The following is a 20,613-nucleotide window of genomic DNA, read 5'->3' as shown; positions in this document are numbered from 1 at the left end:
ATTTTGCTAGTTTTTCAAATGTTCAATAAAAACATGTATGCTAATTCATAACGAAGAAAACTTTGTAGTGAAGACTGTCATTTCCACAACACTGCCCCCCGAGGTCCGCAGTGCTGTTGAAAAGCCTGTGGAAGTCCCTGTATTAAGCACGTAGACCTGTGACACAAAAATCTAAAATCACCAAACTCCGATGACCACAGACTGTTTTCCTTCGTGGTGATGAAGGAAAACGCTGGGTTGGCATGTAAAAGGGCATTTATTCCATTCAAGGACCTGAAGCTCCATAAAGCACCCCTCCGACAGCCAAACCCATCTGTTCTCTGATTGGATTGTTACATTGGTCAATGTCATGTCAATCACAAATCAGATGAAAGGAAGAAAAATAGGGTCAAAATTCGTACGTGTAACTTGCAGGGTTTTTTTTGTCTAAGTCCACACACAAATCTTTTTTACGCACACACAAATCTTTTTTACACATACAAATCTTTTTTACGCACACACAAATCTTTTTTACACATACAAATCTTTTTTACACACACACAAATCTTTTTTACGCACACACAAATCTTTTTTACACATACAAATCCTGATTTACAAGTACAAAACTGATTTACAAGTACAAAATATTTATGACCACATTTTGAGCCCATATCACTCCGCACGCGAGCCTTGTGCTTTGAGCTGGGCAGAGGGGGGAGGGGCGGTAGTTACAGTCGCAGTAGCAGAGGGACGGGAGGGAGAGACAGAGAAAGAGAGCCAAGGACAACAACGTCACATTAAAAAGGTATAGTAATCATCCACAACTATTTTCAGTTGCAGATGATAAAGGATTCGGAAAGTGTTTTCATGCAGGCCCATATGACAGAGAATATGCATCTTCTTTTTCATATCTTAATTTATATTTAATTGTGCTGTGGTTTGCAGTGTTTTGTGTTGTTTCATTTTAAATTTGTTTAAAAGGAAAAGCTGAAAATTTAAATAGTTAAAAGTTGAACAGTGACTAGTTGGTTTTTGTATTATATGATTAATTTATTACATTTTATGTGGAGTGACTAAATAAAAGTATATTTACGGTGGCCCCTAGAGACAAAGCAGCACGTACAAATTTCAAAACACGTAAAAACTCAGAAGCACATAAAAACTCAGGCTACATCCACACGTACCCGGGTATTTTTGAAAACGGAGATTTCTAAAAATGTCTATTTTCGAAAACTACGTTTTTGCATTTACGGGTGGATGAGGAAAACGGAGAAAACGCAGCGTCAAAGATGTGCACCTTTTTTGACGTCACACTGTGCGCCACGTTTTGTTTCGGTGAAATGAATTTCTACTGTAATCTACTGTAATATAGAACTTTCTGCGGATCAGTTTGATTAACTTTCAACTTCATCCATTACAGGTGCAGCAGAGGCCTTTGGTAAAGCCAAGAAACGACTACAGCCTCAAGTAAAGAAAAGGCAGTTTCCATGAATGATAAACGTTTGGACCATAGGAAATCATTATTGAAGGTTAGTTAAAAAGTGAAGCTATGCGTATGACTATCAGCAATATATTAAAAAATAACTTTCTAAAAAGGCATATTTTTTCATGAAATGTAATTTCAGTCCTTTTTCTAAACAAAAACAATTTTTAATTAACATATTTTTTATTTATTTTTACCAGCACATCATTGGTCAAAGGTAAAAAGAGCCACAGGTTACACCAAGAATGAATTTTTGACTCTGTTTGTGTCACCAGATTTAACAAAGAATATCAGACCTATGAAATAAGTAATTGCACCATTTTTGGATAAATGTGCCATTATATTGTTTTGTATTTTCAATTGTTGAATAATTATGTTGTAGAACAAACCCAATCTGTTTAGCCAAACAACATAACTTGTTTGGTTAAATAGTGGATTTGTATAATTTTAGTCTATAAATATAGCAAGCTGAATTCATACAAACACACAGCTCTAAATCTTGAATTGTAGGATGCACAATAATGATCATGTAATTATTATGGACATTTAAATCAGAATCTATTGAACCATTACACATATTCTTTATAGAGATTACACAACCTCAAAATCCAAAAAAACAAAAGTGTTTAAGAGGATAAATAAAGACAGCTCAAAGTGTGTTTGTATGAATACTGCCTTAGTATGGGGTGTCGGTACGTACATGAGTATAGAATAGGTGTAACAGTGTTTTTCCACATCTGTGCTTAGACTGCTCTAATATATATAGATGATGGGTGAGACATATAGTTTGACCCGTTAAGTCTATTTGAAAAGTTTATGAAGTTCATGAAAATCACATCCAGTGCTATGTGTTTCTGTTTATCATTTTATGAGGTCACACAGCTGACATAAGTCAGAGTAGAACCATAATATTCATGTTAATGAGTCTACTGTTTACAGCTACTTCATGATGACTTTCATCCTGGTCACAGTACTATGGGAAAAGCTGTAAGAGGTAAAGTTAACCCAAATAATATCTGATCATAAGTCACTTTCTAACATTGATTATTTTTCAATTGTTCAGCTGTGTGACTCTCCATACCTGAAATATGTGAACTTCATTTCAACAGTATTCCTTAGTTTGGTACCACATTTATCATCAAATCAGGAAACTGTAAACTAATTGAAAAAAGAAGCTTTTGAAAATTTTAATGTGGAATTTGAATATGTTGTTTATGCTTGCCACACGGTATGGGCAAAAATCCAACAAATCAGAGAACATATTTTGTCTGTCACTTGCTATGTATAAATATATGTGTATAAATTTTCTAATTAATAGCCTGTGAACATAAACATTGCAAACAAGGATATATTCACAATTCCAATGGATGCTTCAATTGCTTGTATAGATTTTAGATTAATTTGGTTAAACATCTGTTTGAAACTGTGGTTATCAGAGTGTTGATAAGAATGCCTTGAAAAGTTCATGACGGTAGTGATGGGATTTCCGGCTCTTTTTAGAGAACCGCCTCTTTCGGTTCGACTCACTAAAAAGAGCCGGCTTTTTCGGCTCCGAACCGGCTCTTCAGGTTGTTTTGTTGCTTTAATTAATTTATTATTAACAATAATATAAAATTATGCACAAAAGAAATTACTAATGTAAAAAAAAAGTGGTTTTATTTATATATAAATATATGCGGTGGCCCCTAGAGAGAAAACACGTACAAACTCCAAAGCACATGTCTAGCATGAACTGAACTTTCAAAATAGAGCTACTTAGATCACTTAAATTACACAATTGAAAGCATATGTGTGTTGTTTGTGTATTTATACACAAGCACTCATATATAATCAAATAATTTAAAAAAAAAATGTTCATTTACCTGCTACTACCACACACCAAATCCGGTCGTTGGTACTTGCTGGCTTGTGTAGCCACTAGGTAACAAAAGCTCAACACTGCGCCTAGCATCCTGGAGCACTTCTGTTGTCTTTTGTACGTGTTTTGGAGTTTTTACGTGTTTTGGAGTTTTTACGTGTTTTAGAGTTTGTACGTGCTTCAGGGTTTGTACTTGCTTCGGAGTTTGTACGTGTTTTGGAGTTTTTACGTGTTTTGGAGTTTGTATGTGCTTCAGGGTTTGTACGTGCCTCAGAGTTTGTACGTGTTTTGGAGTTTTTACATGCTATGGAGTTTTTACGTGTTTCGGAGTTTTTACGTGTTTTGGAGTTCTTACGTGCTTTGTCTCTGGGGGTCACCGTAAATATACTTTTATTTATTCACTCCACATAAAATGTAATAAATAAATCATATAATACAAAAACCAACTAGTCACAGTTCAACTATTTAAATTTTCAGCTTTTTCCTTTTACAAATTTAAACACTGCAAACCACAACACAATTAAATATAAATTAAAAAATGAAAAACAAAAAGAACATGCATATTCTCTGTCATATGGGCCTGCATGAATAAACTTTCTGACTCCTTTATCATCTGCAACTGAAAATAGTTGTGGATGATTACTATACCTTTCTAATGTGACGTTGTTGTCCCTGGCTCTCTTTCTCTCTCTCTCCCTCCCGCTCTGTTCCTCTGCTACTGAGTGTAATTACCGCCCCTCCCCCCAGCGCAAAGCACAAGGCTCGCATGCAGAGTGAAGCGGAAAAAAGGGCGAGAGAGAGGGTGAGAGAAAGGGGAAAAAAAAAAAAAAAACACGGCTCGCGATAAGGAGCCTGCTCGCGTCGTTCACTTCAAAGATTCGGCTCTAAGAGCCATTTCGTTCGCGAACGACCCATCACTACATGACGGTCACATTCAGTGAAATGTCTTTCTGTTTATCATTACTTTTGAGTGACACAGCTGACTTGAGTTTTGATCAGACTAGAACCATAAAGCTGTTAGTAGTAAAGTTAAACCAAGCAATAACTTATCATAAGTCACTCTCTAACACGGGGCAGTTTTTTCAATTATTTATTAATTATTATTTAATTAATTTTCAATGTTATTAATTCCACAACTTTAACATTCTTTATTTTTTTCCTGTTTCTTTAAATATGTACGTGTGAATGTCTGTTTTAATTCACTGCCTGTCAATGCCTTTAAAAAAAGCTTCAGGCGCCGCTCCGAGCTGGCAGCCAGTATCAGCAGCTCCAGCCTGACAGAGTCCTTTTTCCCCTTTAATATTTTTTCTTTGTTGTTCTTGTGAATCTTGTTTTTGTTTTTCTATTGTGGACTGTGGACTGAGCTCCCACTTAGGACTGTGGACTGAGGTTTTCTATTGTGGACTGATCTCCCGCAATGGAGCTCAGAATTTTATGGAAAATCGTTTTTCTTATTGCATTTTTTACGGCATCTGTGTCCGGAGAGCGTGTGGAGATCCAACCTTGCATTCTTTACAGCAGGGATCTGTTGTTAGCCAGCAGCTGTTAGCCCTCGGCGCTTCCGCTGTTCTGCCTACCACCGAGCAAGCCAACATAGTGGATGAATTGGCAGCTATGACCCAACATTAGTTGCACACTGCAACCAGCATACTCCAAACACAGCACCCTCTGGCCCTTTTCATGAACTCGGGCAATTTAATCACATTTCCCTGTCCTCCCTGATATCACGTCTGATGAAGCCCCTCGGGAGGTTGTTTCTAAACCATCTGCGCCCCTTGGTGTGAGGTCTTTATTGGATCCGCTGCAGTTTGCTTACCAGCCTGGCTTTGGGGTGGAGTATGACATCATCTACCTCCTGCACCGAGTTCTGACTCACCTTGAGAAGCCTGGATGCACTGTGAGGAATATGTTCTTTGATTTCTCCAGTGCTTTCAAAAACATCCAGCCACGACTTCTGAGGGACAAGCTGGAGCTATCAGGAGTGACCACCACATGTCCCAGTGGATACTGGACTGCCTCACAGAACGTCCACAGTATGTGAGGTCACAGGGCTGTGCCTCTGATACACTGGTTTACAGTACGGCGGCCTCACAGGGAACTGTGCTGGATCTGTTTCTCTTCACCTGCTAGACTGCAGACAACTCTGCCATAGTCGTCATCACCACGGGTCTGTACTGAGTCCACTGTCCACTGTCTATACTGAGAGTACAGACAACTTATTGGGAATTACGTCTACTTTTTAATGCACAAGTATGATACACAATCTGCAGTTTTCTAATTATTCTAAATATTCCTAACTATTTAAACATTTTTCAGTATCCTGCTCTGTTTGCACCCGATCTTTACTCAAATTTTAACAATGTACTGTACTCTGCTTTGGTAACTATTGTCCATGATGTAAATATGTAACAATTGTGTTTCTGTTCTGTGTACTGTTCTGCTTGTATGTGTGGGGGATTTTTGTGCTGCTGATACGACCACATTTCCCCTTGTGGGACAATTAAATGATTATTCTAATCTATTCTATTCTATTCTAATTAAAATCATATCCACCCAGAAACCTAGAGTTAATCATTTTGCCTTTCCACAATTATTTGAATTACAAATTAAAAGAGCAGGAATGTTAAAATCAATAATGAAAAGAATTTGTTGGCTAAAGGTACAAATCAAATATTGTTGATAGACCTGCCGCCTTTATTATCTACAAAATTCAACATTAAGCCTTAATCTGTTCTGTTACTCTTCTTTTTTAAAAAACAACAATTTATAGCCTTCCAGTCTTCTAAAAATTAAAAACAAACACAAATATAAGATTATTTATTAAAAATTCTACATAATAAATACTTAACACTGAAAAATACTAAAACTGTCAACTATAGTATACAGAACTTAACAAAATGTCATTAAAAATTATAAATACTCATAGGAAAAAAAATTCATTCTTTTTAAGTTATAAAATACAATCTGCCACATTTTTTGAACAAAGTGAACAAAGGGACTGTACTGTGCAAATTATTCGCACTGATATTTTTGAATATGTACAATTTCCTTTCCCTTTATTTTAACAGTAACTTTGATTGCTGCCTCCTCCAGTTCCTTGTCAAAGGGACTCCACAGCTCACTTTGAATGTATAGGCTCTTTCCATCCTCCAGCAACACCTCCAGCTGGTTTGGCACGTCTGTTATGGCCACGCCAAAGATAACAACATCAGCCCTCTCCTCGACTTTAGTCTGTTGACACAGCATAGGCACACATTTAGCCCTGAAAACTTTAGGTTTTTTTTATCCAATAAGAAAAAAGAAAAGCTGTGGTCATCATGTGGTTTCACTAATTCGCCAAGACACATACGCACACACACATTATGTCTTGATGCATGCGCAATTATCCAGGTAAGTAAATTCCAGAATAGTTAATTATGTTCATCTGGATATATATATATGTGTATGTATGTATGTGTGTGTGTGTGTGTGTGTAAGATAATATATATGATATTATGTCAAATTTGAAAACCTAGTTCTAAACATTTGTTTGTTTAGCTTCTTCATACCTCAGTCTTTGTCAGTGCCATGCTTTGCAGCTGTATGCCATAAGAGGACTGACTCCGCTTCAAGTGGGAGAGAGTGATGTGGTCTCCCACGTTGAAGTTGCAAATGGCTGCCTCCCTCCAGAGGCAGACTGTCATCGTAAAACCATCCTGAAATCACAAACATGACAGAATTAAAGATTTATTAATTAAATAATAACAACTCTAGTAAATAGGGGGGAAGCCCACAGCGTCATACATTCTGTAACAGCAATGTCAAATTTATTACATTAGTTTCACTATTTTCAATATAAAACTTAAATTTCAAAATTACCTCCTTCAGCTGGATATGTTTAAGGGGAACATAATGTTTCCCCACCTTCACTTGCTTTACAGCAGAAAACTGAAAAGTAAATTGAAATTTAATGTCAGTAATAGTCAGTGTAGTGATCTGTGATTGTTTATTTTTTCAGTCATCTGTTTAGAGAATCTAGCAATTCTAGAGTGCATACAATACAAGTGCATGTAGACATGATGCAAATGGATTTTAAATCTGCATAAATAGCAGAAAAGGTTTGAGGAAAATATATATTTTTCTAAATTGTGGTTAATAACAACATAATTAAGTGTCTGCTTGACAGCAAAAACAAAAATGATCATTTTAAGTGTAAATAATACAAGCAGTAATGAGTTATTTGAAAACCTAAAGCTATGTAAATTCTGATGCAACCACAAATACTTACCTCCACCACCTCCCCTTGTGCTGTGATGAGGCCGCACCTGGCTGAACTCATCTTCAGAGGCGTGAGAGGAGCAGGAGGATGGAGGAGTTCATCAGCTTGTTTGTAAAGGTCTTCCTTTACATTCAGTGTGGGAGCCCTAAAAAACTGGGTCTGACTTGTAACATTAATGGAGAAAGGGGGCACTGTGCCCCTGAGTTCATAGCCTCTCATTATAAAAGACCCCCCCTGCTGGACCTTTGAGGCAAATTCCTCAAAAATTGTGACCTTGGTCACACTTTCCCCATCAGTGATAGCTATGACTTTGTTTCTTTTTGTTGTGAGAGCTTTAGCGGTCTCATCTTTAAAGTCCCAGCTGATGACCTTCTGCTGGTCACAGGAATTCAAAATTCTGAAATGCAGTGGGGGTGGCCGGAAGTATGGAGTGTCCGGGCGGTTGTTAAGAAGTTTCGTTAATGCCATTCTGGAAAAAAAAGCAACACAAAAACATTATGAAGTTAATACATACTGCTATATCCAATGGTCATATAATATGGTAACACCTGTAGCTTTTGTAGATTCAAAGAAAGCTCATAAACACCTTTGTGAGGTACCTGCTTGAAAATGACAGGTATGGCAAGTATTTTTCTGACTTTAAATACAGTGTTGGTTTTAAAATAAAGTTAACAGTTCAGACTTCATTGAATAAATACAAATATTACAGCAGAGATATGTGAAACACACTGAAATCATTGTTCTATTCACAATTCACTCAATTTGGCAGTCTGTGGCTGTGAATGTGTAAACAGCAGAAATGATTAAACTTTATTTAAATGCCTAAAATGTTCGTTGTTGTTTCATTAAATTTGTGCCGCCCCCCCACACACACATACACACACATAAGCATAATGCACTTGCATATGCTCTGTGGCTATGGGTCTTTCTATTGGTCCCCCTTGTTAATCATTTGAGCCAATAGAATGACAGTAATGTACTCTGCTTTAATGTCAGTCCCACCCTCTGTAACTATGCTAAAAAACGACTTTTTTTATGAGAAATGGCTCCGAGGGATTGTGGGAGATGAAGTTATTCAGAATATGGTTTCCATTAGGAGTTAAGCTCTTTTAGCTTAACTCCTATTGGTTATTCAGTTTTTTGTATAGCTTAATTGAGAAAGTGCTAGAAAGTCTTGTTGCCAGGGCAGAGTGCCAGCCTTAAGCAATTTTAGATATTCACAGCTCATACTTAACATCTTAAAGTTTATAAAACTCTTATAGATCTTGCAGATTTGTCAGATTCTATAAGATCTTAATATTTCATATAACAAATTAGGACTGAAATTATTTTTCATTAATACATTTAGATATGTTTTCAATTAAATACCCATGAAACAACTTCATCAAACTATGACACCCACATTACTATCAATAGTAAATCCGAATTTATCAATAATGAATTTCTCTTCAACAGAAAAATTAACATAGGAAAAAGAAAAGTCAGGCTAAACATTTGGGTACTTTGACAGTCTTTATATTGACAGCAAGTTAAATGGCTATATCTTGTGCCTTGTCCTATATTATATTGTATTGTACATACTATAAAGGCAGTAAAAAACTCAAAATTCAATACTTACATTTTATAAAGTTCCTAAGAGCAATAAGAGCTGTCGGGGTCTCTCGAAGCCTCTTCAGAAAGATCAACTTAGGTTCCCGCCGGGCTTTAAGATACAATTTGTGATGTAATCTGTTACCACCCGCCCCCGATTGGCTAACTACAATTGTTGTGTTTCGTGATTGGACTACCGTGTGTTGGTTTTGTGCTCGGTTCACTAGGGTTTTTTTATTTATTATTATTGTTTTTTGGGTGAACTCCTCTAATTTTAATTATGGATTTATCATTACTGTTTTATAGGTCTCAAACGTAAAATTTTAGACTTATAATATAAGTTATAGGGCTTTGGAGATTACGTCAGGCCGCAATGCATTGTGGGAGCGTGGCATCATTTTCGCAGGCCACGAATCAAAACAAACACTGTAATGGAAGGAAGATTGCGACGAACCATATTTAAAGGCAGCTCAAAAGAAAAAGGACTTTATAGAGTACGATTGGGTCCGGATGCAAAGAAACGGTACTTGCAAAAAATAGCGTGTATTGGAAATGGATGAATGCATTATAAATGTCTGGAGGGGCATATCCAATACACCAATGGTGGCTATTTTTAAGACTCCACGTTGTGAATACGCCATCATTCAAACAAAGGTAAGTCAGCTCGAGTACTGCGAGTAAAATGCGTTTGATTTTCTCCCAAACATTCAGATTAGTGCAAGCATAAATTCATCCATGAGGGGAAATTGAAGTGAGAACAAGTGGAGGCTCTGTTAGATGGATAACATAGTGAGTTCAGTGCATTGATGTGACATTGTCCTGAAGGATCTAGTCATTCTCTATGGTTAAAGAAATTGCACTAATGAATTCATATTTATTATAAATAATCCTACATACACGCTTCTGTATTTGTGTGCTGTGTAACTAAAATAGATCTTTAGTTTTATACTTTACTTTTTTAACTTTAGGTTCATTTTCTGCTGGCAGATAAAAAAAATGGGCAGATTTAAATTATAACGTGCAGCGTTCTATAGTTGTGTAGTTGCGTCATTATGAAATGGAGAAATTCAAGCACATAAAAGCTTGTTAGCATTGTTGGAGTTTTGGCTAGATGACTCTTAAAGACTCTTTAAAATCTGTCGGGATTTTGCCCAGACAGACAGTTTTCAATTCATATAACCATTTAATTCAGCAACTCTATGAAGATATATGTTAAAGTTAGGATGACTTTAAATGTATCATAAACAGCGTTGATGTGAAGAAAATCTTCCAAACAATTATAACTACAACTCCCAGAATGCACCGGATGAGGGAGCGAGCAAGGTGTGCTGGTCTGGCCAGCTTACCCATGGGGGCAGTGACAGTGAGAGTTTACACCAGATGAGTTTTTGCAAGCATGAATAAAAAAACAACAACAACAATAATATCATGGTTTGTTTTGGATAAAAATTTAATTCTATAGAGACACAGCAGAGATTCGGGATGTAGGGTTTTATGAGTTTATAGTGAGCCATCTCAATTGCCCCTCAGGGATAAATAAAGTTTTCTGAATCTGAATCTGGTGAGCAGCGAAACAGCAATGACACGTATGTTGCACTGACTGTATTTGCAGTCCAGTTACATTTGTAAGAGAAGCTGCGGGTGAAATAACACGTTTTCAGTGAATCACTTTCATGTTGCCTGAAAATAGAACAGACGAAAGAGCTCACTTCCATTGTCTGGAGTCTGGTGACTCAATGTGTATGTTTTGTCATTGTTAATATTCTTTGATTTAATTAGCTTCATGGATACTGGTTATGTTTGCAGTGTTTATGTGTTCTCTGTGCATCCCTTGTGTTCCTTGTATTGTGTCTAGTGTTGTTGGTTCTATAATCATGTTTCCTGTTTTACTTTGGAGAGTCGTGCACCCTGTGCTTCAGTGTAATCTGTTCTGCTTCCTGCCTGTCTCCTCTCTGTTCAGTGTCAGCTGTGTCTCTCTCCTGTGTGCCATTTCTTCATTTCCCTCTTTGTGTATATATAGTGTGTGTTCACCTCTTTTCCTCTCTTGTTTGGGCCTCTTAGATCAGATGAGTATTTGAAATATCTGCACATCTTGATTGTGGTATATTTTATTGCAGTTTCAACACTGATTAATAATCAGTTGTCATAAATGAAGCAAACCTTTCAGTTATCCATGCTAATAAGCAATGATAATAGTAAGGCTTGCTCTGACTTGTTTTGTTTGGTGGAGGCATCTTTACATATACTATACACACACACACACACATAAACATAATGCGCTTGCATAGGTTTATGCGAGTGGGCTGGGCTGGGTGTTCAGTTCTCACCAGTTCCTATTCAAGGACATTAAGACTCTCGGGGGAGAAAAGTAAAGCACTCAGTGATTATGAGAGGTCCCATTATTGACACTTTCTCACAAACCATGCCATTTTTTCCCCTCAAGCCTAAAGCTTACCATATTGTTTTTATTAAACTGGCAGAAATTTGTTTTCTTATAAATCATACACAAAATGCCACAGTGAGTAAATTTATTTTCAGAAATTCCAGAAACCTTTGATACTTACGTACATTTATTATCAGTTACTTGTATTTAGTGCTATTTATTAAAATTAGTTATACTTTTATCACAGTAACATTTTAATAAAGATATGCTGTTTGGGTACTCTGTAGGACACTGAGAAAGGACAGAGAGATTATATTCTGAGAGACTTGAATAAGTGTCTAGCCATTGTCAGTGTGTGTAAGACTGCCTCTTTATGCTTTAGTGCAGACAGAGCTTCAGTAACCTGTTGTCCTTATTTCTGATTGGTGTTAGTGTGTAACTGGCAATGTGTTGTCTAAGCACACAGTTGCTTTGCTCTCTCAAAAAGCACATTAATTATAACTAAAGCTGCTGGTTGACTCTTCACACCTGCACCGAGACAGAGCAACAGTGACACAAATCCGAACAGCACTAAGTGCTGAGATTCATATTCAGGACTGACCCTTTAATGTTCTTTTATAACCTGCTATAAATAATATGTTAAATGCTTGTTTGATATGTTTTTTATTGCTTTTTTGCAGGAGTTGGAACCAGTGCTAGTTATTAAAATGGTCATCACCAGACCAAGGCTCAATCAAGTCATGCAAGAAGGAATCAGGTGAGATAGTAAGCTGCTGTTATATACAGGGGTGCACATAAGTGGTCTGCAGGTGCGCATTTGCTGTCAAAATAAAAGACGCGCACCAGATAAGAAGTTGCAACGCGCGTTGCAACTATCATTATTGCACAGATGACTTTCACAGTGCCTCGTTTTACTGTCATATTATTGTGCAAGGTCTTTTACGGAAATACACTGTACAAGGACTTGGCTGGTAACCCACTTCACATCTCCTTGATAAACACTGGAGAATCATGCAAAGATTTTGATGTAACAGATTGACCTCTAACAGCAACGATGGGCATCAGTGATGAGAAGACCCTTGTTGAGACGGCGTCGGTGAGTGTGCACTCTTACCAGCAGCCTAAATTACCGACAAAATCTGTAAACATTTACCAAGATCCTCCTCTTTACCCACCACTACCACAGAGTGTGTGCATGTCTGGAGTGAGGAAAAACCCTTCCACCTTGAAAAGCTTAATGGTCACAGAGGACATGGCAAATAAGATTGAGACAGCAACAGGAGAACAAGGACCAGGACTGGCATCAGCTCCATAGGCCAAGGATCACATCTTCATGTTTGAGAGGTTTGTTATTTGAGGGGTGAAACTGTGCAGAGAGAATCCTCAAAAGAATGAGACAGACTGCAGACGTGAGCACAGGGACAGACGTAGAGTTTAATGCAGTTGAAGAAAACTGCAAATTAAAAAACTTTAACTACAGGCTTCATGGCCTCGTTGTCCACTCTTAAGCTCCCTAGCTTGGTGCCTCACCATATAGGCCGATCTTTGATCCTTCTGCACAGCCACCGTTTGGACTGGTTGAGATAAAGTGGCCTTATGTGAGTAATTGTGTTCACTGCAGATACCTTCAACTGCAGCATGGTACTTTGTCTCTCTGTAAAAGTCACTCGTACCGACTATGTTGAAACAAAGTTGACAACAGCATCAGGGAGAGCATGGACTGGTGTTACTTTCATGTTCACACGCTGACCCACTTCTATCTTAAAAAGAATTGGATTTCTACTGTGTGGTCTTAATAAGTAACAGGTTATTTAAAGATGCCAAGTTAAATGTTCAGTATGTTGGTCACTCTACTAGATGAGCAATCTGTGCAAGTGAACTGTGCAACTTCACTGACAGTGAAATTCTTAGCCAGGGATTTGTTTTGATAATACTTAGGAAGGAAACATTTGCACTGCCAGCACCGGTCAGAGGGATAAAGGGTGTCAAATATTTTGTTTGCCTTGATGCTTTTAATTGCTCTCTCCACATGTATCATTAGATGTGCAATATTCTAGTGTGTGGTGATAAATCTAAAATTCCATTCACGGTAGTGGTGGATTACTGTGAGTAGGGCTGTGCGATATGACCAAAATCTCATATCCCGATATTAAGACATCTATCGTCCGATAACGGTATAAATTACAAAAATGTAACATTTTCTGTAAATTCTGTGAATCTCGGGCAGCTCGACTTGCGTGAAGTGTTTCCAGCTGGGCGTCGTGTACCTGGAGTCCAGTGTTTTAACTGATGCATGAAACAATACATTTTTAGACATAGGTTGTAACGGCCGCCGTTTTCTTTGTATTTATTACACAGCGTGCTGCGGGGAAAAGCCTGTTCTAACGTTTGAGTCTAAGGTTTATTTTTTAGCACCTGACGGCTCTTTTTTGCTTCTCATCCGTAAATACTCTGCATCTTTCACGTGATTCAGTTTATTTTGAAAAGTCTCAACAGGATCTTGAGCTTTATTGTGAAAGGTTTATGTGGAAAATAAACAAGCGGACACGCCGTGGTTTTACCGTCGTTGTTGCTAAGGACAACGCATTAAAAACAAGAGCTTGTCCGTCCGTAGTGTGGTTATATTAAATATAAGAGAAAGAGAGAACTTTAAGAAATTAATATAGCCACTACAGTGACCATCAAAATTATGAAAAAATATTGCCGTAAACAGTTTATTTTGCGACACCACGAAACAAACGATAGCGTAAAATGAAACGATAGACGTTTTTATATCGTTATCCGATATATATCGTTATATCGAACAGCCCTAACTGTGAGAACATTTTGTCCCAGTATTCAGACGTGGGTGTCAGAACACTGGAAACAAATTGGAATCATGGTTCCAATCATCTCAGGAGAAATGCATATCCCAATTACATTGAGTAAGGTGGATCAATTTCATGATGTGTTGTTTGTCCTAAATTTTTGTATTTCTGCTTAAGTTGTTACCTTTCTGGTAAATTATAGTATTTCTGCTACTATGTTATACTATTACACCATTGTATATAGTATATAAGCTATTCTGTTAAATCATTTCTTCCAAGTTGTTATGTTTGTGCTAAATATTAACATTTCAGCTGACAATTACAATACTTCTGGTATATTATACTATTTCTGCTAAATTACAATATTTCTGACAAGTTACATTTCAGCTAGGTTTTTACATTTTGGCTAAGTTGTTATGCTTCTGCAAAATGATTAAAAGTTCAACTACTTTTCAAATACTGACTTCAGCTTCACAGCTGTTTCCAGCAGACAGCTTCAGCTTTACAGCATTCACACAGCATTTTCGCAGGAAATGCAAATTTTTCTAGTTGAAATTGCAATTGCATTTGAATACTAATCCTATTTGACTAATACATTTCCAGTGGTAGACATGTTAGATTGTCACACCTGGCTATGCATTGTTTTATTAATATTATATATTGTCTTGATAGCTTGAAGGGGATGATGCCGGTTTCATATCACTGGACTTATCCATGGCAGTAGAGTGCATCCATGCACACAGAATCATTCACCAAGATATAAAGCCAGCAAATGTCATGGTAAGCCATACTGTATTTTTCTTTGTCTTTACTTTGTTTTTGAAGATCAAAATAAAAATAGTATATTATTAATTTAACTTTATTCTTTTCAGTCTATTAAGAACAACATTTGAACAATGAGGAACTGTTCTGGCATATTCATATAAAGGATTTTGTTTAAAGTAAGATGCCTTACATTGTTTCTTTAATAGTCCATTGTTTCTTTAATATGTTGGTTGTTGCACACCTACAAAATTCCCAAACATGTTGTAATAAGTTTAGGCTTTACAAACTGAAAGTTTCTATTAATTTATTAGTCTGTACCACTTTCTTAAGTGGAATGGGGATAAAAAAAATGCACAGGACTATAAAACCATGTTTGATCATTATCCAATCTGTTAATTTTAATGTTAGGTATAATAAACAATCTCAGAATAAATCTGCAGTGATTGGGTGATCTTGGTGCTAAAAGCTTTGAGGGGTTTTTTTTTTTTTCAATTATGAGCTGTGGTCTTTGGAATGACAGTTTCGATAACATTTGTGAGATTTTAGACAACCTGGTAAGTTCTCATATGTATACCTTATATTTTCACCACCCTTCTAAGAAGGCAGTCCTGACAGACTGGGGCATGGCAAACATAAGAGACACTGTGATACTTCGTCAACAGAGTAAGTTCACTGCCCAGGCTATTGGTCCAGCTGGTGGCACATATCTTTACATGGCCCCTGAATGCATACTGATGTTTGAAGAGGCCTCGTTCCAGATAGACATGTGGTCCCTTGGAGCCACATATCTGGAGATCCTGACGGGGTCCGCTCTGTGGATTGTTAAAAAACAAAGAGAACTGGCTGCACTAATACCACAAAAACCCCACCACATGCCCTATCACATCTCAGTGACAAACACAGTTTTCTTGGTGGTTTGGTGAGCTGTGACCCAGACTCAAGGCCTTATGCATCTGATGTCGTTAAGTTTCTCAAGTCAGGCCTTGATCTTACGAGCCGATAAGGCTACAAGTGGTAATGTTGCTACAGTCTGCAGTTCAAAAGTCTTTCAATGTTAATTATGTTCTACATTAGGGTTACCAAAAGTTGTGGTAAATGAAACACTGAATCATTATGAAAGATGGCACCTTGTCAATTGTATTTCAACATTTTATTGTACATTTTGTTGGTCAGACAGTTTTCAAATTACCTGTTGATTGTAAACAAGGATAAATAAATGTTAACAAACAATGTTGTATGATTTTATTGGTCATTGGAGATGTTTACTGGTGCACCTTCCATCCTCTCTCTCTTCAGAAAGATGTATATGTCATTTGCCTCTGCAAACGTAGAAGGTGTAGGAACTGCATTTCTGTTCATGGCAGTTGTGAGCTCTTGGACTAGCATGAGGTATGCAGCAAGGCAACCATCAGGTGTGCAGGGAAACTGGCTGTTTTCTAAAATGTTCTGGCACATGTCTCTGAATTCCTGGTTTGCTACCAGTGAAGGCTCTTCCCTCTCACAGATTAATTGCTTGGCGTAGTCTAAAAGGTCTGGGTCAACTATGTGCAGCACATTGCCATATCCTGCGAATGAAAGACAATATTGAAAAGATGCTCACTTTGAATGTTAAAAATAAATGAATAATCACAAAGCTGTTCTACAACCTGTATAATAACCAGTCAGTGTTTACAGATGTTATTATAGAAACTTAAAGATGGAAATATCACTCAAACATTTAGATTAATTTTTAGTTAAAGGTGCCAATATGAAGCCATTTTTGTATAGACCGAAATTCAGAAATCTCTTATTGTACTAAAAGTAGGCTTAGGGAGACACAAAAAAGAAAGCACATAACAGTTTTACGCTCATTACACACATTGACTTCCAGTGTATTTTAGAAAATTCATTTTAAAATTTTAGTAATGACTTTCAAAGCTCCGAATCGTGAAGCTCCTGCCTACATTTCTGATCTTATAGAACCCCACGCTTCCTCTCCCAGCCTGTGATCATCTAATCAATGGCTGTTAGTAGTCCCACGAGAAGACCAGAGGCAATAGATCTTGCAGAGCGGTGGCACCCAGGTCATGGAATGCTCTGCCTCCATCATTACGCTCCCTTGATTGTATTTATTCTGTATGTTCGATTGTGCTGTTTTATGTCTGTTTTATATTATTGTGAGGTGGTGAGGTAAACAGAAGGTCGGGTTTCCCAAATGGACCGGGTGCATTGCGTTGCTTGCGGGTGTCATGGGTGTTCTAAACTGTTTGCTCCGTTTCTCTTTTCTCAAAGTCTCTTTGAAGCAGTGGCAAGTGTGAGTACTGCAAGCAGTTGCTATTAAAAAGGAGGATTAAAAACTTAATATGTTCATCTGCTTTTTTGAGGTAGAATAAGTAAAAGCTAAATTTTAATCAGTACTCAAAAAACAAAGGCATTCCTAGACCACATACTTTCATACTGCTGCTTGATCATTTTTCATGTCTAAAAACATTGACTTACATGTGCACAGGATTGTCCAGTTCAAGGATCCCAGACTCCATCATGGCCTAAGCATGTGGTTTTGAAAAAGACATAAGTTGTGAAGGTGAGCATTTCATCCGTGAAAAGGTACAGATGTACACAAACACAGATTCCGGCGTTGTGTTTTCAGATAAACTAATCCATCGTATGTTTAGCGAAATTTTGATGGCTAGTCTTTGTTAATAGGTTTTACAGGTGAAAGATTTGCTTTACCTCAAATGTTGTCATCCATTTCTTAACCCTTTAAAGCCGGTCGGAGCGGGCACGCTGCGTTTTGCGTAACTATTTTATATCCCTGTAAAACCGGAACCGCGTTAGCTAGCGCAATAATTTCTTTTGCATCTGAAACCGGAGGAGTTGTACTTACATCTTATGCCATCAGCTTGCACTAGGTCATGGTTTCCTTCCACATATAGCTTTGCAAAAATTGCATAAAAAGCGCTTGCAGCAACAAAAACATAATATTACAGAAACAGTCTTTGCCGATCTGATCAGCTGTTCGTAACACTTCGCATGTCCGCCATTTCCTGCCCTAAACCGGAAGTGATGTCATTTTCGCGGAAAATGTAGTTTTTTACTTGTAAGCTTCAAAAGCCTATACTGGTGTTTTTATAAGTCATGTTTGACTCTATGCTTTTCTGAATAGTTTCTGGGATGCTTAGAAATCGAATTGCACTGCTGGAAATAGTTTATTTTGATGCACATGCTGTTTTCTTTGCAAGTTTGCATCATAGGATTGTTTTTCGTTTTTCCTGCAGTATATAAAAATTGGTGTATCTCACAAATAAAACTATGAACACACTCAAAATACATTTCCTGTTGTTGTAAACTATGTTTTGCAACTTTTTTGTATTTAAAGTTTTGAGGGATAAACCTCTTAAATTTCTTCAAGTAGAAATATATGTAAAAAAAACAAAACAAAAACTATTTTCAATTTTTTGCCTAAATTTGGTTAAAAAGTTAATGGACACGTTTCCTCCTTAACATTTCTGCAATCTCCTCAGAAAACCAGAGTCTGTGGCAATAATACAGTTTGACTATGCAGTGTCACAAAGAAATGAACCCACTGTAAAAAAAACACAAGGAGACTATCACATAACAAACATTACTTTAATTTACCATACACACTTTGTGGTTTCTGTCATATATGCATTTATTTTAGTGTGTACTGTAAGCCACAGTGTATGGAAGCTTTACTTTGCAGTAGGCTGTTGAGGGTGGAAGGGAGTGACCTATTTTAAGATAAGATAAGATAAGATGGCCTTTATTAGTCCCACAGGTGGGAAATTTGTTTTGTTACAGCAAAAGTGCAAAGTTATGTAGCGGAAATTAGAAAACACTGGAATAAAATAAAATAAAATACTATGTACAATAGAATAAAATAAAATAGAATAGAATAATATATACAATAGAATAAAATAGAAATACAAATACTATATACAACTGAGTAGGAAAATACAAAAACACAACTTCGTCAGAAGAAGAATTGCACATATAGCAGTCTTATTGCACATGTGTGGGTTTGTGTGTTTGATCAGCTGCAAAAGTCTTTATTGTAGAGTCTGACAGCAGTGGGGAGAAAAGACCTGCGAAATCTCTCCGTCCCACACCGTGGGTGCCGCAGTCTCCCACTGAAGGAGCTGCTCAGTGCTGTCACAGTCTCATGCATGGGGTGGGAGATGTTGTCCAACAGGGATGACAGCTTAGCCACCATTCTCCTGTCACTCACCACCTCCACTGGGTCCAGAGGGCCTCCCAGAACAGAGCTGGCCCTTCGGATCAGCCTGTTCAATCTCTTCCTGTCCCCAGCAGAGATGCTGCCGCCCCAGCAGACCACACCATAAAAGATGGCTGAGGCCACCACAGAGTCATAGAAGGTCTTCAGGAGTGGGCCCTCCACTCCAAATGACCTGAGTCTCCGCAGCAGGTACAGCCTGCTCTGCCCTTTCCTGTAGAGGGCGTCTGAGTTATGAGTCCAGTCCAGTTTGTTGTTCAGATGAACACCAAGGTACCTGTAGCTGTCCACAGTCTCAATGTCCATACCTTGGATGTTCAGTGGTTGCAGTGGAGGATGCTTGTGCCTGCGGAAGTCTACCACCAGCTCCTTGGTTTTACTGGCATTGATCTGGAGGTAGTTCAGCTGGCACCAGTCCACAAAGTCCTGAGTCAGTCCTCTGTACTCCTTGTCGTCCCCATCAGTGATGAGGCCGACTATTGCAGAGTCATCAGAGAACTTCTGCAGGAAGCACTGGGTGGAGTTGTGGGAGAAGTCTGCAGTGTAGATGGTGAAGAGGAACGGAGCCAGAACCGTTCCCTGTGGGGCCCCCGTACTACAGACGACCCTGTCCGACACACAGCCCTGAGTCCTCACATACTGTGGTCGGTCAGTGAGGTAGTCCAAAATCCAGGTAGTGAGGTGATGGTCCACTCCTGAGTTCTCCAGCTTGTCCTTCAGAACCGAGGGAAGAATGGTGTTAAAGGCACTGGAGAAATCAAAGAACGTGATTCTCACAGTGCTCCCAGCGGTCTCCATGTGAGCGAGGGAACGATGTAGGAGGTGAATGATGGCATCATCCGCTCCAATGCCAGGCTGGTAGGCAAACTGAAGTGGGTCCAGTGATGAGCTCACAAGGCGCCGAAGCTGAGCCAGGACCAGCCGCTCCAGGGTCTTCATCAGGTGGGATGTCAGAGCCACCGGCCTGTAGCTGTTGAGGTCCGTGGGGCGTGAAGTCTTTGACACTGGAACAACACAGGAAGTTTTCCAGAGCTGTGGGACTCTTCCCAGCCTCAGGCTCAGATTGAAGAGGTGCTCCATCACACCACACAGTTGGTCCGCGCAGGACCTGACGACCCTCGAGCTGATGCCATCTGGACCCGCTGCCTTCTTGGCTTTAATCCTCCTCAGTTCCCTCCGAACCTGGGTGGATGAGAGAGACAGGCTGGAGCCTTGTGTTGGTTGTGTATTGGATGCTGTTGTTGGGGGTGGGGAGG

At 38.3% G+C, this 20,613-nt stretch overlaps 1 long non-coding RNA gene across 1 annotated transcript; it reads right to left on the bottom strand.

The window, feature by feature from the left end:
- Positions 1-17,391: 17,391 nt before the first annotated feature.
- On the bottom strand, positions 17,392-17,863 carry LOC109194235 (uncharacterized). Its single transcript, XR_267780.3, has 3 exons — positions 17,836-17,863; positions 17,602-17,648; positions 17,392-17,436 (listed from the first exon to the last, which is right to left on the bottom strand). It is a non-coding gene; the product is annotated as an uncharacterized LOC109194235 (long non-coding RNA).
- Positions 17,864-20,613: the final 2,750 nt, after the last annotated feature.

This window comes from Oreochromis niloticus, linkage group LG3, assembly GCF_001858045.2.
Source record: "Oreochromis niloticus isolate F11D_XX linkage group LG3, O_niloticus_UMD_NMBU, whole genome shotgun sequence".
In the NCBI taxonomy this organism is placed as follows: domain Eukaryota; kingdom Metazoa; phylum Chordata; class Actinopteri; order Cichliformes; family Cichlidae; genus Oreochromis; species Oreochromis niloticus.
Note: the sequence above shows the minus strand (reverse complement) of the source record. Positions and strands in the feature narration are given on the sequence as shown.